This window comes from Bombus huntii, chromosome 13 (genome assembly GCF_024542735.1).
Source record: "Bombus huntii isolate Logan2020A chromosome 13, iyBomHunt1.1, whole genome shotgun sequence".
NCBI classification, from domain to species: Eukaryota; Metazoa; Arthropoda; class Insecta; order Hymenoptera; family Apidae; genus Bombus; species Bombus huntii.
In genome coordinates this window covers 536910-552226 of record NC_066250.1, presented here as the reverse complement: position 1 = coordinate 552226, position 15317 = coordinate 536910, and the positions used below count along the sequence as shown (strand labels likewise).

The 15317-nt window shown below is 43.1% G+C and overlaps 1 protein-coding gene and 1 long non-coding RNA gene across 2 annotated transcripts in view; one reads left to right on the top strand and one right to left on the bottom strand.

The window, feature by feature from the left end:
- Positions 1–15317, bottom strand: part of LOC126872304 (spermidine synthase) — a 191434-nt gene that overhangs the window by 84652 nt on the left and 91465 nt on the right. The window lies entirely within an intron of this gene.
- The window catches only part of LOC126872313 (uncharacterized), a 161518-nt gene that overhangs the window by 57393 nt on the left and 88808 nt on the right, over positions 1–15317 (top strand). Inside the window, exon 4 of the long non-coding RNA XR_007691936.1 lies at positions 4218–4268. This is a non-coding gene — a long non-coding RNA (uncharacterized LOC126872313). The remainder of the gene's footprint in view (positions 1–4217; positions 4269–15317) is intronic.

Sequence of the window (15317 nt, the reverse complement as noted above, 5' to 3'; positions counted from 1 at the left end):
TACACGACCACCGACGAGACCTCGAAATTCAATTTCTTTGAGAACGAGTCTCCGTACGAAGACACCTTCTCCAAGCATTTTTCCTTTATCTCCGCGGATAGAGTCACCTGGTGCCCCTGGTGGCGGTAGAGTCACATAGGGGTACCCTCTCGTGAAGCGGTACGCGTCGCTAGGTCGCCACATCCGATATTCGTGCTATCGCGACGGGATAGGCGTACAGCCGGCCGACACGCATATCCCGATGGATGAACGGGAAGCACGATATTACGCGAACGCTGTGCTGGATAACCGTGCGACGCGATAAAGCCCCAACCTGGGAGGGTCCTGCCGTTTCGAGGAAACGATGCTAGGGGGATCGAAGAGTGGCCGACACGGCAATAAACAATTACTTAAGGCAGTGTTACGCGCGCGGCACACCCACGCATTAGCCCAAGTAGAATGCCGCACCCATCCGTGATCGTGGCCCGTGGGCTTGGTTCCTCCATTAGTATACGGTATACACATTGATGCGGGTGAACACGGTAATACCAGGGAATAACTATGTACACTACCGTTCAAAAGTATCCAGACACTATTTTTCGTTGAATCTATTAGATCGGCGAATATGAAATCGTTTGCTCCAATCAAATTTTAACCGCGAGTTGTTACTTTCGAGCGAATAATCTGCCAACTACCGGTTTCTCTTTCGTACGCAACACCATCATCTACGTATATGTACTATTATGCAACCATTTGCATAGCAGCTCCTTTACGACTTCCCAAAGTGAAGACTGTTTTTAAAAAATACGCGATTCATCCTACTTCCAAACAAAGCGCTAATTTTACGGGCGACACGAATATTTCGCCAACAAATTATTCGACATACTTCACGCTCGAAGAACATTGCCGTTGTTCGACCAAGTTGCGCGATAAACTTATAATTTAAGCGCATTACTCCGGACCGCGACGAAACGACCTCGTAAACGAGCGGTGTTTAAACAATTCGACGGGAAGGCATTACCGGAGGAACGAAACAAGCTGGCGTTCGCGCAAGTATGACCGGACACACCGGAACGATCAATCATAGTTTTCAAACAACGAGTCTCGCGGAAACGAAAACTCGTAACGGTGGAGCTTTCTCTCTAGGAGAAAGAGAGAAAGGAAAGAGAGTGGCAGGTTTGGTGGGACGATGCGCGTAAAAGTAATTGAACCAACAGGAACTTTGTTTCCGCAAAGAAAAACGTCCGAGAACCGGGCTGCTAGCCGCGTTTTATCGATCTTACATCCTTTTCAGGTCATATCGAACGGCTGATTACCGAATATTAGGAGTTACGTCATAATCAAGTTCGAAATCTCACCGATGGATAGACTGAGAAACAAAGTTTCGACGATAGAACGAAGTTTCGATTGGTTTTTGCCGGTACACGTGCTTCCATCGGTGCCTCTGCCTTTGTTCTCGTACCGGCGATGAATTCGTTAACCCCCTGAACACGGCGTTTGCCCTTGCTATATTTCACGTTCCTATCGTATTACTCCGGGAAATTAATTTTTATACTTGGACAGAATTTTTAATAGCACGCGAATATTTGGATTATAAGACGTCCGTGATTTAATAGAACTAATAGGATTAACGTTGGAAAATTTATTGTGTAATTTCTATAATGCATCGATGGATGCATTATGGAATAGCTTCATCGATTTACACGAGCTCTATAGCAGTCGTATCATAATTTAACACTATTTGATCAATTATTCAATTCGATTATAACATGCTAACAAATTTCATTATGTACGAGCCTGTATAACTGGCTAATTATTCAACGCAAAATGATTAAATTTACGTATCTTTAAAATTAACGTATATGCTAATCGTTACTGATATTGTTTAAAAATATTCAATGCTACTATATTACGTAGTTGGTAAAATACAAATGTAAATGCGCAAGAATGTACAAAGATGTGCACGAAGAGAAAAATAAATTAGTACGTGTAAATGCACGGTTGTGCGAAACGTATCAGTGATACAGGTCAATGATAATTCAACCCAACTTCTATCGCTTGTTTCAAACTCTAGTCCAGGATTCAAATAACGATTTAAAGTTACTATTTCAAACAGATAATTATGCTGTATTTAAGTTCTAGACTCGATCGTAAATCCTAATACAGTTTATAACAAAGAACCGAACTAATTATGAATAAATAGCGTAACGATATCGGATATCTTTTCCCTTGCTTGGAGCCGTAGCAGTAACAATGTCAATATCATTCGATTACGAATGGCAGCGGAACATTTCCAAGACAAACCTAAGGTGTGGTAATCATTGGAGTTTGCGCGACTTTAATGACCGTAGTTAGGGCCATACCAAGGCAATTTACCGTGAATGCAAACGCATATACGTGACTCATAGTCATTCCTTCTAATGTAACTAACTCCCATCGCGAGAGTGGCCAAAGGTTTCGGTCTGTTTGGACCTTCCGTCGTTAGCTTCGAAAATGAATTGAACTATAACGCGGCCTTAATGTTTGATCATTCATAATCGTTTTCCCTTAACGACGCTGCTAATGAAATAAATTGATTCAAGAAACTACAAAATAGCGGTTCCAGTCGATTTTAAGGAAGAAACGAAACTCGGAACGTACCGAAACCTGAACGTACCGAAGAATATGTCGTTTCTGTATTTTGGTTGTTTAAATATTATTCGCGCGATCGCTCGTCGAATACTTTATTTCGCTTCGTTTGCGTTCAACGTTATCGAACGTGCTAAAAGAAATTACAGCAAAAATTCTTCACGGTGTATTTACAACGCGTTCATAACGATATTCCTTGAAAATACTCCGCGAGTTTGCGAGACACGGGGAATTCCAGCGGACGACTTTTTAAATTTCGCGTTCTCCCGGTAACAGGAAATTTTCTACGTGCCACCGGCCGGTTCGTATGGCGCAGGAATTAAGATTTATGTCAGATTCTTGTCAGCGCAGCTGTGAGCCGCGATCTGTCGCAAGAAAATGCTACGTACATCCTGGCTGCATTTTGCCACGCATCGTTATAATATTTAAAAAAGAAACGGCTACAGATAGAAGTTTCCATTTTTTCCTCTTATTATACGCGTATTATTTCACGTATCTTTCACTTTTGTTTCGTTGGAATAAAATTTACGCTTCAAATTTGAATTTTTTTAAATTCCGAGAACGCGACTCGTAAAGCATCTTAGATGAAAATCTTCGAATCAAAGTCTGGAGGATTCTCTTCGGGTTTGATAGAACGACGTTAATCTTTCCTGATATAAAGGGAAGTTTGTAATTGATAAAAGAAGCGACAGATGGTGCAATTAATCCGGGAAATTGAATTAGTTTTGTCCGCAGATGGCAGCGTGGAAATACGGTTGTAATTTGAGCGATCGATGTTTTATGTATCCATAAAGTAATGGAATTAGAATTTTATCCTCTGCTTAAAGTTGTCAACATTCTCGTCGACGAATTTCTTACGAAGAATCGATTAAAATTTCTAAAAATATCTCCTCGGAAATAGCAAACTCGTCCTTTGTCTCGTCGGTTGTATACGATACTGGCAAGAAAATTCAACCGAATCTTTACATCGCTGGAATCAACGACATTTAATAATTCTTCCTGAATAGAATAGTCGTTCGTTCGTAGAACGATAGAGCGGACTATCGTTAGTTTCCTGCTCTTCCAGGTGGATCTGGAAATCGACGGCGAGGCTGACAAATAGCCTAATTAATCGACCGAATTTAATTAACTTCGTACACCCATGTGCACCGACACCGACACACCGTTCCAACTTATGATTCGGGTTCACGCAACTTGGCATGCTGCATCTCTCTCTCCCTCTCTCTCTCTCTCTTTCTCTCTCGCACACCGTTTCAATCGTTCGATTCGCTGTCTCGCTCGAGCTTCGATTCGTTTCGAGCCCCCAGGCCATCGAGTCCAGCCCAATTTCGTCCTAATGAAAATTGACTTTCGGGAATTCGTGCGACGAGTCCCAGTTTTGACACCTCCATCGTTGTCCGGGCTTTTTTTCCATTTTCCAGAACCACGACTCGAATTTTCGATCGAAATTGAGATCGACACTCGGGAGAGCGAACGGACAGAGTAGAATTTTTTCTGCCACGGAACTTGTTAACGGTTAGTCCGTTAATTGTTAACATTTCGGGAATTATATACATCTATATCTCTCCTTTACATAATTATTTATGACGTTGTTATGTTTTATGTTGCAGGTGTGTACATGACGGCGCGAAACAGAATATTAACACTGGAGTATTAAATCGGTGAGTGACATCCGTTAAAAATATATTTACGTGATAATCTTACTACACATTCGCAGATGATCAATCTTGATAATTCGTGAATTTAACTTGCAAAATATCTATCGTATTATTCGATATATTTTTCTATGAAAATTATACTTTTTCTTTAACCGCAATTTCCGTGAAAGCAATGTTGAACGAATTGCGCGAGATAAGCGCAGATAATTTCGCTCGTGATATGATAAATCTGCTTATAGAAACATCCGTGCTCAGCAAAAATACAGTTTCCTTATTAAAATTAATAGAAGAATGCAAGTGTTTGCGTTCTCAGCTATTTCCTCGCGCGCTGACATTCGCTGGTTCTTAGCATTTAAATGCACGTTTCGACTTTTTCAGGTCTTTTACGTACTTGTACTATACTCCTTAACCCTAACTATCGATAGTTGCTTTTCCGCGTGATCGAAATGACCAAATGTCGCAAACTGTCGACCAAACGATACTGCTGCGATTCCTACTTTCTTTAGACTTCGATCCCCTTCCGCAGGTCCATGCGTAATAGCTGCGGTGACCAAATCGATATTCCTCGAACAATTTCTCATCCCAATGGTCGATAGCCGCGTTACGCTCGATCGGCGCATAACGACAGCTGTGCTGCGTTTTCGTCTTGGGAACCTGTGGGGCCGCTATTAACGACGAGATTATGGTGCGTAGTGCGTAGGGCTCGCAAGGTGCAACCAGGGCCTTGCCATCTGCTCGTGCACGTGGCCCTGGCACGTGCCACCAGCTGATAATAGCGCCTTCGATCCCGTCGCCGCCGCGCCGCGACGACACGAGCACTCCTGCTACGTGCCCAACATTTCAAGCGGTGGCTGTTTAGGCGATAACGAAATTTTCGGCCCGCACGTATGCTGCTCGATTATATCGAATATAGCGCAAACCGCCTTGGTTAAACGATTTAATTTTATCACGTCCTTTTCCCCCTTTTCGAAGAGACATTGGGGACACTATCGCGAGCAATCGTTTCGAGGCAGTTCGAAGCAACGAAAGAAATATCATCAGCCGCAAATGCCTATATCTGTATGGAATGGCATTGCGAAGCAAGATAAAAAAAAATCGCGATTTTCGCAAACGTATCGCGCGATTCATCAAATTTGATTTTATCAAGAATGAATTCGTCTTGCATATTTGTCTCCGGCATGAGATAGTCTTTTCAAATATTAACGTTTTATGGCCAACTATTCGCTCCGCGAGCGATAAGCGTCAGGCTAGAGATTCGATAGATTTAGATTACGACCAAATTCGTATCGTACGTGGTTACGAAGCGAAGCGATAGCTGCTAATCGTTTGTCTGAAAAAGTGACGGGGCTTACAATCACACGAGCTCCGACGTTAATAATCGTACATTTTGCCAAGTGAATATTTCCGACGATCTACGCGACCTATTGCAAAACCCCGTAGGATCGATTTTGAAGAATTAAAATACGCGATTCTTTGGAAAACGGTTGGTTAAATTCGATTCGAGGAAATTACGAGACTCATCAATCGCGCTTAGGAGTGAAAGAAAATCAAAATAAAGGACAGGAGGAACACGGTGTTTCTCGGTCCCGGGAGGGACACGACGATGAACGTCACGCAAATCGTCCGTAGGAAAAGGCAGAAACGGCGTCGACCCCGTAAAATGAAATTCATCGCTTAACCCCGTGGAGTCTTCTCTGCTGTATGACGGCGGGGACGAAGGGTGTGCTAAGGTTACTTTGCGCTTTCTACGTTTCATTCCCCTGGCTTAGCATACGTGTAAGGTCGTGGAAGCTCGGTTACCCTGAGTTACGGCCGCATAATCCAGCTCCCCGTGGCATTTCCCTTGCATCCATCCGCGCTTCCCCTTCAATTCATCTCAGGCCCATCCCCGTGCAACTTTAACGTCACGAGGTCATCGTAAAACGTATCGCTATTCCGCTAAAGGCCGAGCTGCGACGCGGATCCAGTCGCACCGTCTCTTGCCCGTTCTTACACATAATTTTCAGTCTCGGATCGTTGATAGGGGCGTGTATCGCGAAAAATTAAAGGAAGTTCGCGTAGGAGAAGGAACAGCGCGAGGCTTGATTTTATTCGTTCGTTGGTTTCGTATCTTCTCTTCTCTTTCGTTCTTTCGCTACGACAAGCGCGTACAGAGTTAATCGCGCAGTTATCTCGTTTCGTTTCTTTCCAAAGCGACGTAATTCGAGTCCAACATATCCCTCTTTGTATCTGTTAATCGGTTGCTAAACTCCGCTCGTCCTGTAACGACGCGCGGAGAAGGACGAAACCTTGCGAGCACCGTGTTCCAAGTCCACCGGAATGTCTTGTAACCAGGCAATTATAGCATTCGTCGACGCGTGGTCCGTTTTGACGCGCATTCGAGCAGGGGTGGTAGGGAATTTCTGGCGAACAACAGCTGTCGGGTCACCTGTTCAAACAGCCGTATTTCGCGGCACTGTAAAATCGCCTCGTGCCATGGTGAGGCCAGGTGAGGGCCGCGTTGCGGGCATCGAGTGGCGTTCGATATTATCGGAAAGTCCCAGTCAGCGTGACGGACGTCCTAGGAAATTTCCACGCTCCTTTCTCCCTACCACTAAGTCGAATTTACGATCCGTATACCGTACAGGACATTACAGAAGAAGGACGCGAGGTCTTACGAGTTTAGGCAATTCATCAAGGAGACAAAAAGTGTCTGATCAACGTATATTCTAAAATCAACCTTTTCAATGTCGTATTCAGTTTCGCGTTCACCAAGTTTAGAAATTTTATTTTACTAGTTCCTTGTTAAGGCATCGTCCCTTCGACCATTTGTCCTTTTCGGCAAGATTACGAAACATTAGACGAAACGAAATATCCGGTGATACATTGTTCCGACTTCTGATACGATAGAAGGGCGTTCCACTTAAAAACATAGTAATTGACTTTGAAATTATGCTTGACCTACTATTCCCCATATGCGAGCCCCATTCGCCATATGTTCAAGTTCAAGCACTGCCACTTAAACTACGCTTACATTCGAAGGCACGTCCATTTACAAAAATAAAACGCTTGCGCGTTTATTCGCGTTAATTTATCTCGCTACGGTACAGACTATATGTTACACATAGTTTCGAGAAGCACGATACATAATTTCTAACCGAAATAACACACTTTACGGACACAGGGTATGTAACAGCAAGATTATTATCGGATATTTATGCGGAGAAGTCAGAGGCCACTGTTGTGCCATAATCTCGACGTGTTTAAATTTGCTACAAGCGCGCGTTTACCTAGATAAATATCCCCAAAAATACGATTACTATGGATTTTATCAAGCGCGTTCCGTTTCGTTGCATTCCGTTCTTCGAAATACATACGTAGCTACGAAAATCGAATCGATCGCATCGATCGCATCGCTATCGAGAAATAAATTGCGTCGGAAAACGCTTCCATCGGCGTTCGTTTACGTTATCACGGTTGTGAAAGGGAATGCGCGTGTCAGGAGCCGCGTAAATTTCAATTAGATAATCCAAAAGTCACGTTTAAGGTTTCCAGCGGGCGCGGCAGTCCTGAAATAACAGGGCAAAAGGAGGCGTCGTTGATGCCCGCAGGCTGAATCCGAAAAGAGAGGCTTCGTCGTCGCTCGAAATTCAATTCTGCGGGCATTATAAATAAGCGTGAGCGCCGGAAACTCGGTCGATCGACAATTATGAATCAGCCATTGATGACTATGGCTAGCAGCTTCGTCATGCCGTGGTTAATATCAATGTGTTTTTTCCCGCGCGATGACTCAAGAGATCTACGGATGAAGTTAACTGCTAGATTTCTCCTTGTTTCGTTTTACTCACGAAACATGGAAGATGACTGTTGGAAATATCAATTCGGTCATATTAGATACAAATACGATGATTATTTCCAGTTCCAATTTAACGAATCGATCAATTGACGATTTTCTAATACGATAGGAGTAATAATGAAAATCAACGGAAGCAAAAAACAAAAGGATAGTACAGCGGAAAGTTACGCGAACGTTAATCCGCTGCAAGTTAAGATTCGTTTAATACAAAAATGATGGAAATAAATTCGCAACGAACTTAATAAACCTCTTTTCAAGTTAATCGCTCTCCCTTACCCCCGTGTACTTAAACATTTTCTGACTTTCGATCCACGTTCGAGTTGCCGGGCAAAGGGGCAATTCAGTTACGGTTTAATTTCGAACTCTCAACTGGCTTTGTAGCCAATCGGATTATTCCTTTGCGAGCTAAAAATTCAGCGCTCTCGTAGGAACACGATTCACGGTGGCAACAGAATTCAAGAAGAGACGAAGACACGGATAGAAAAAAGGAAAGAGGACTGCAGAAGAAAGAAACGAAGGGTGAAAACAGAGCTCGCACGGTGTCAAGTTTGGCATTTCGATTTTTCGGAATGGAGTCCGCCGCCTTGTTTTTCTAGTCGCGAATCGAAACACGAATGACGGTGTGATCGCTGGGAGAATAAAAACCCATGGAAATAACCGATTTCCTGGCTTCCATCCCGATGTAAATTTCAATGCAAATATAATTGTCCTTTTCTCGGAATTCAACGATAGAAGAAGGAACGAAACGACGTCGAATAATCGTGTTTTCATCGGCGATACCATATTGCAGATAAATAGGTATTATCGTTGACGCTATCAGAGGAAAGGTAAGAATAAAGACATGTTCCGTGTACCGTCCGTTAAAGACAATTGGCTGGTTCAGCTATCGAATCGAAGGAAAAGCCTGATCTACAAATCTGAAAGCCTAATCTCGTTTTGAAGCGAGGTGTCGCGTCGTTGGCGGAGAAGCGTGGATAAAGGCGGCGATGGGTTGGAGAATAGTAGGAAGCGAGGGTGCGGCGACGATAGCGGTTGCCATAATTTAACCGGTGAGTTTAATAAGGCATACCGTGGCTCAAGCCTGCCGGGCGCAAAGTGTCAATATGTCTGAGCCGCTGAGTGATATACTTCCGGCGTTCTTCGTAAAATTGAAGAGTCTCCCAGGGGCGAGAACCGTGTCGGTCCATTCTACCACGCCTCTCGCTCTTCCGCCCTCGTGTCATCGCGTCGTATCGCCGATCAAAGTCACGAGACTCTCTTTTTCTTCGGGAATCACGGAGAGATCGGATTAACGACGAGTCTCGAGACGTTTCGAGACGAGTTTCCGCTAGTTCCGGATCACCGAACGCTTTTCCAACGATTTCGGCAACGTCTGATCACCGATTACGAGCTACGCAGCTAAGAAGGATGGCGTTATTAAGACGCGAACGTAAAACGTCGCGTTAGGATCGTCGAGAGGAGAGCTTTGAGAGATCGAAGAGGCCTCCGGTTTTTGACACTTGCCTGGAAATATCGCGAAGAGCGGCTTTATTTCCGTCAATGTCGCGTCTCGATCTGACATAGGTTGATCCAAGGTAGACTTTGCTAAGAGAAGTTTCGTTTCTTTGTCTTTTGCGGACTTTTGAATTTTTAACGAGTCTTTTCGGGTTCCCAGGTTGTTCCTCGCGTCACGGATCTATTCGTACAAGAGCGCTTCGAAATTTCGTGGAAAGGAAGGAAATTCACGCGAAGTGGAAACGAACGCAAATAAAAATGAGAAAAAGCGTGGGATAATTAAACAAATATTGAATTTCCGTGCAAACTAACGCAAGTATGAATCCGTATAGACACGAATTTCAAATAATCGCGCAGCTTTTATGTTCGTATTTCTGGCATGTTTCCGAAAACAATGAAGCTCGCAGCTGGCTGATGCGTACATCGGTATACCGGGCGTCCTGAGAACAAAGACTGTCCTGTCAGCAGACAGTTTCAATCTTGAGCGTATTACGTCCACGAATTTCCAAGTATAAGGATGGAATATAAGCCGATTAGGAGAGTATAGAAGACAACAGAGAATATAAAGGACTGTACCTAGATGAAATATAATCAACAACAATTTCCATGAAAAAATTACAAGCTTCGCAAACTTTGACAGATTTCTTCGAATAACCTCCTTTTTCCACTACTATGTATCTTTTCTAGGAAATTCGAAGGTTCGTCGATCTCTTTTGCGTGCAAAACCAACGACGGAAAGATTCAATAGAAAGCCGATAACTCATTCTTCAAAGTAAACAACTTTATTCGCGTTCCTCTTTGTCTCGTTTTCCTATACTATGTGACCTGATTTCGTAGTATGACAACTCGTGCATTCCCATTATAGCGTCGGAGGGTCGTTTAACGTTTTTTTTTTTTTTAAATTACGCTCTCGCACCGTTCTCCAAAAGAATACGTTGGTCGAAAGATTCGCGACACGGAAAAACGAGGACGGCCGGAATAGTAACGAGGCATGGTCGCTGGTGAAATTAAATAAAGTTTATTTGTTTCGAATAGAGGTTGATTCATGGTTGGTAGTGACGGCGTCAGAATGTAAAAGCTCGTATATAACGGTCGCGCGGTTCTAACGAAATTCACAATGCGCCACGTAATTTTTGCACCATTCGTCGCCTGGCACTTTGATGTACCTAAGAGGATAAGACCCAGAAAACATTCTCTGGAACACCGGGAACAATAGCGCATCGTTTGTCCGATGAAAATTACAGAGCGATGGTGCCCGAAAGGAATTACATCGCGTCGCGCGCTGTGGAAATACGAGACGAGGCTGGGGCTTTTTCATAAATGAACAGCTGCATCGGTTTCGGTTAAATTCGCCGCTTTGATGTTGAAAAAAAAACAAATATAAAAAATGGCGTGTTACCGAATCGATGCTGCTCTCTTTTTAATATTTGATATTTTAAGTTAATATCTTTACTGGAGAGAAAATTGGAAAATGGCCGATAGTTTGAAACGTGATCAAAGAAAGCTCGATATTTCGAACTAGGAAATTTCACCGCGGGTACTCCGAAACGCGTAGGAGATACCTATACTTTTATATAATTAAATACCTTTTCTCGAAAGAGTTCCACAGACTCGAATCGATCGCCTCAAATTTTAAATTAAATGTCATTGGTCGAATCGATTTTATCCGAAGCCTTGTTTTTTGCGGACAAATTTAAAATCCCCGAAGAATATTTCTCAACAGCGCGGTACGTGGTCGTAGTCTTATTTATGCTTTTAATATTTTCATTAAAATTTATAGCGCACGACTTCGCTGTGGCAACCGGCCGCTTTAAAATAGATGCGTGACGCATAAAAACTTTTGACAGTTTGTATGGAGTTCGAAGGGGAACACGATGTGCATCGCCAATTTAAATTAATCTGGAAAATGAGAAAGAGGCTGTTCTTTTAAACTTGAACGAAGGAGCAATGCGTTCCTGGAAAATAAATACGAATTTAGAATATAAATGACAAATAATCGATCGTCGTCTTTTCTCTACCTAATCTGTCACGGTTTCGGACGTTGAAACGACTCTTATTCGAATCTTTGGATTCTCCAGGAAGAATCCTACTATCCTAGCAAAAATATATAGCGAAGCAAAAATTGTCGAGCAACTTGTACCATCAAAGAACAGAATGCTAAAATAGTCGCAAGTTCGCAATAAACTTCGATAACGGCATACAGAATTAGTCAACTGAGAAGCTTTGAACGTTCCGTTATTGTGTATGACACAATTTTGAAATTGGGTTGAGGAGTTGTGTATTCAGCCAGCATTTCAAGGTTTATCGTCGTCCCAGATCATTAAACAGACACGTGTAATGCCGAGAACGGGTAGTTAATTTCTCTTTTAAAAGCATCATTCGCTTACATTTTGAATCGGACCTTTATCGTTAAAATTATTAATATATAATATATATGTGTAAAATCGCGTTACGTTCTGCGTTATTTTATCGTATCTCAAACGCGGTCGTGTAATTGACAAACCGCGCTAAACTGAATATTCTAGAATTACAATGTGCAGGAACGGTGAACGAATAAAAGTCAGGTTTTGAATACGATAAAGAACGTAATATACATATTTCTTGAAACTGCTTCGACGACGAATGTTAACAAACCGGCTAAAGCCGGGACTTCCTACGTGCGTCCAAGGCGCGCGTCTGCATCAGGAACAGAAGCGATCTTAAACCCGAATCACACGAGTTACGCAATCTCGCTACGACGTGACAGCGAACGTCTGACGTACGCGTCGGACACATTTGTACTTGTACCGTTACAACCAAGAATCGTGCTTTGTTTTCGCAGCGTCGTGTGATTCTGGTTTAACGCTGTTTCTGCCCTCCGACGAAGACACGCGCGTTCGACGCACGTAGCAAGTCTCCCGTTGCCTATTGTCCTACAGCTATGTTCCTTCGTCGACTCGATCGAGTCAACAAAGTATCCTGTAATCGCCTGCAAATGGCACCGTAGCTATTCCAATTAACCGGGGGATAGGATCGTTCGAATAAAGGAATATTCGGTGCATCACGGACGAAAATGTATCGACCGTATACGCTGTCAATAACTACAACGTTTCAGGAACTCCTCTAATCTCCAACTCACGACCAAAATACTCCGATAACGCGATATCATAAGCTTCGTACCACCATAATAGCATGAGCATAATATCCTATCAACGCTCCTGGATGGCTGCACCCTCTCCAACAACACCATTGCCTTTTACCGTCTCTTTCAGCGGGAAAAATCTTCGAAAATCTTGGAAACGAACAGCACGACGGTACTATCCGTAAGCCGATACATCAAACGATACCGCAAATAGCATAACATTCCGCGTCCATTAAGCCCCGTAGCTGAGCAAACAGCGGCAAGCAACAATCGGTTATCCATCAGAGCTGGACGAGAAAGCACGCGAGACAATTTTTTCACCAAGTTTCAGGCAGATGGTCGAAGGGGTATATAGGTGTCGGCAGCAAACACGGAACGCAAGAGCGCAACGCGATAGACTATTAGAGGAGAAGACACGTGAAAGAAAACGAAGAAAGGGGATGAATGTGGGATGGGAGGGGGAGGGGTGAAGAGAAGGGAAATAGGGAGCTAATCGATACGACCTGTTCACGGGACGGGAACCGGCCAGACTGAACGAACCTGCTCGACCCTGCAAAATATTATTACCCGCCCCAATGAATCCGATCAGTTTCCGGCATTGCATAAGCCGTCATCGACAGCCGGACAGGACAGAGGGGATAGACGGAGAAACGGATAGATGAATAGATAAGGGAGCGCGTAGATACACGCGCGTGTAGATTAACACGAGGATCGATCGGAACCTGATGGCCTTCTCTATATCTGCCGCATATCTCGGTCTTACGCTATCTAAACAACGGAGTGTTTTTGGTCGCTGAAAGAAATTCATCGGAAACGAATGAAAATCGTCGATAATCGAGTTAACTGAAAGAGCGCGTATTGCAACAATAACGTTGCGAGCTGGAACACGACTCGAAATTTAAGAGAGAGCCTGTCGTATTTATAAACGTGGGTGTACATCGCGCGGGATTCTTCCAAGATAAACGTATTATTGATTTCGGCAGCGATTTAGCATTAGAATTGCATCCATTGGACGTGGAACGTGTGGTGGTTCCGCGATCAGCGTATTCACGTTCAATTTGGTACACGAATTGGTTGGATCGAAGTACGAGCAACGATCGGCTAGTTGGTTGGCGAGGCGTGTGCGACTTTATTCCGCGTTCACCCTGGCAGAAGCACATTATTCGCGTAATCTAATATTTATTCGCGACATGGCTGTTTGGCGATACGCGGTAAATCTTTATCTCGACGCACGTATCGCGCAAAAGAGAGAAGCTCCGCTGGTAAACCGAACGTGAGGCCACTGGAAATCAGGCCAACGATCAACCACGAAAAACGCGCTGTCCGATAAAAGCGAAAATGGAGCAGTTCTATCTCTGTATCTAGCGTGATTATTCATTCGTGCATATGTCGAAGAAGAAACGAAGAAAGTTTCCAAGGAAACGTCGTAGCTCGGCCATTTTGTACTCGCTCGAAATTCCAACAAAATCTTCTCTCATTTTTGTTGCGACTTCGCGGACAATTCATTGCACGATGTCGTTCCAACAAATGGCAGACTCTTGTACGTATCAGCTTACGTAAGTTTTTCAGCTGTTTATGGATAAAAAATTTATCGTTCAAAAATCGCGAATTCTAAACGATCCAAGATAAAAATTTAAGATTTCGTGTTAAATATGAAATCCGTAATCTTAGTCTCGTACTATGTTCTTCGTGCTCTCTCTTTCTAGAAAATAATAGGATCACAAACAAAACGTTATTTATTTATACAGTCTACTCGAGGAACGCGATGCAAATTTGATTCACGACTCGATTCGAAAAATTGCAAGAATTCTCGCTTTCGCTTATACGTTCTTAATTTTTCGTAATCAAATCACGCAACGATACGATTCGATGAAAACTGGAAACGAAAACTGTACAATGCGCGACCAATTGGTGGAACAATTTCTATATATGTAGTTACGTACATACATTCAATTTGCTACAACTACGCGGCTGTTACCAAACAAAACTATACACGAATATTCGTATTTGTGCTACGAAACCAATTAAATATAGAACTTGTCGCGTACAAAGGCCAATTTTATTAACGCGTAAATGGTACGAAGAAAAGATGACGAGAATCGACAAAATTGACAGAGAAAATTGAAATCGTTGGGAGGAGGAAGATGGAACGTTGAAAAATATTTGTTCGTAAGAAGTAGATATCCTAATCGATTTTCAATATTTGCATCTCTATATAGATATAGCTTCATCCTCGTATCTGCTTTACACGTTACATGGTGGATCATATACGTTGCGAAGATGGAAGGCAATCGACGCGACGTTAAGTTGCACGCTAAGCGCGACAAAATTTCTTTTCCCTCTTGCGCTTCTCCTTCGAATCGAAGCAGGGAAATCTGACTCTGAAATCAGGCTTGGAAAATTTCGAACAACGTCCAACGAACGCTTTACGTTCCGTTTTACAAAAAATCGTCGAAAAGCAGTAAAAACGGAAGCTAATGCAACTTGCGCTAAACTTTGAGAAGATAGCTCGCAACCGGCTTACGCAACCTTCTCGCGATTCCGTTAATTCTCTGGTCTGTGATCGGTACAAACAGTGGCACTGTGGCATGCACAATCGTAA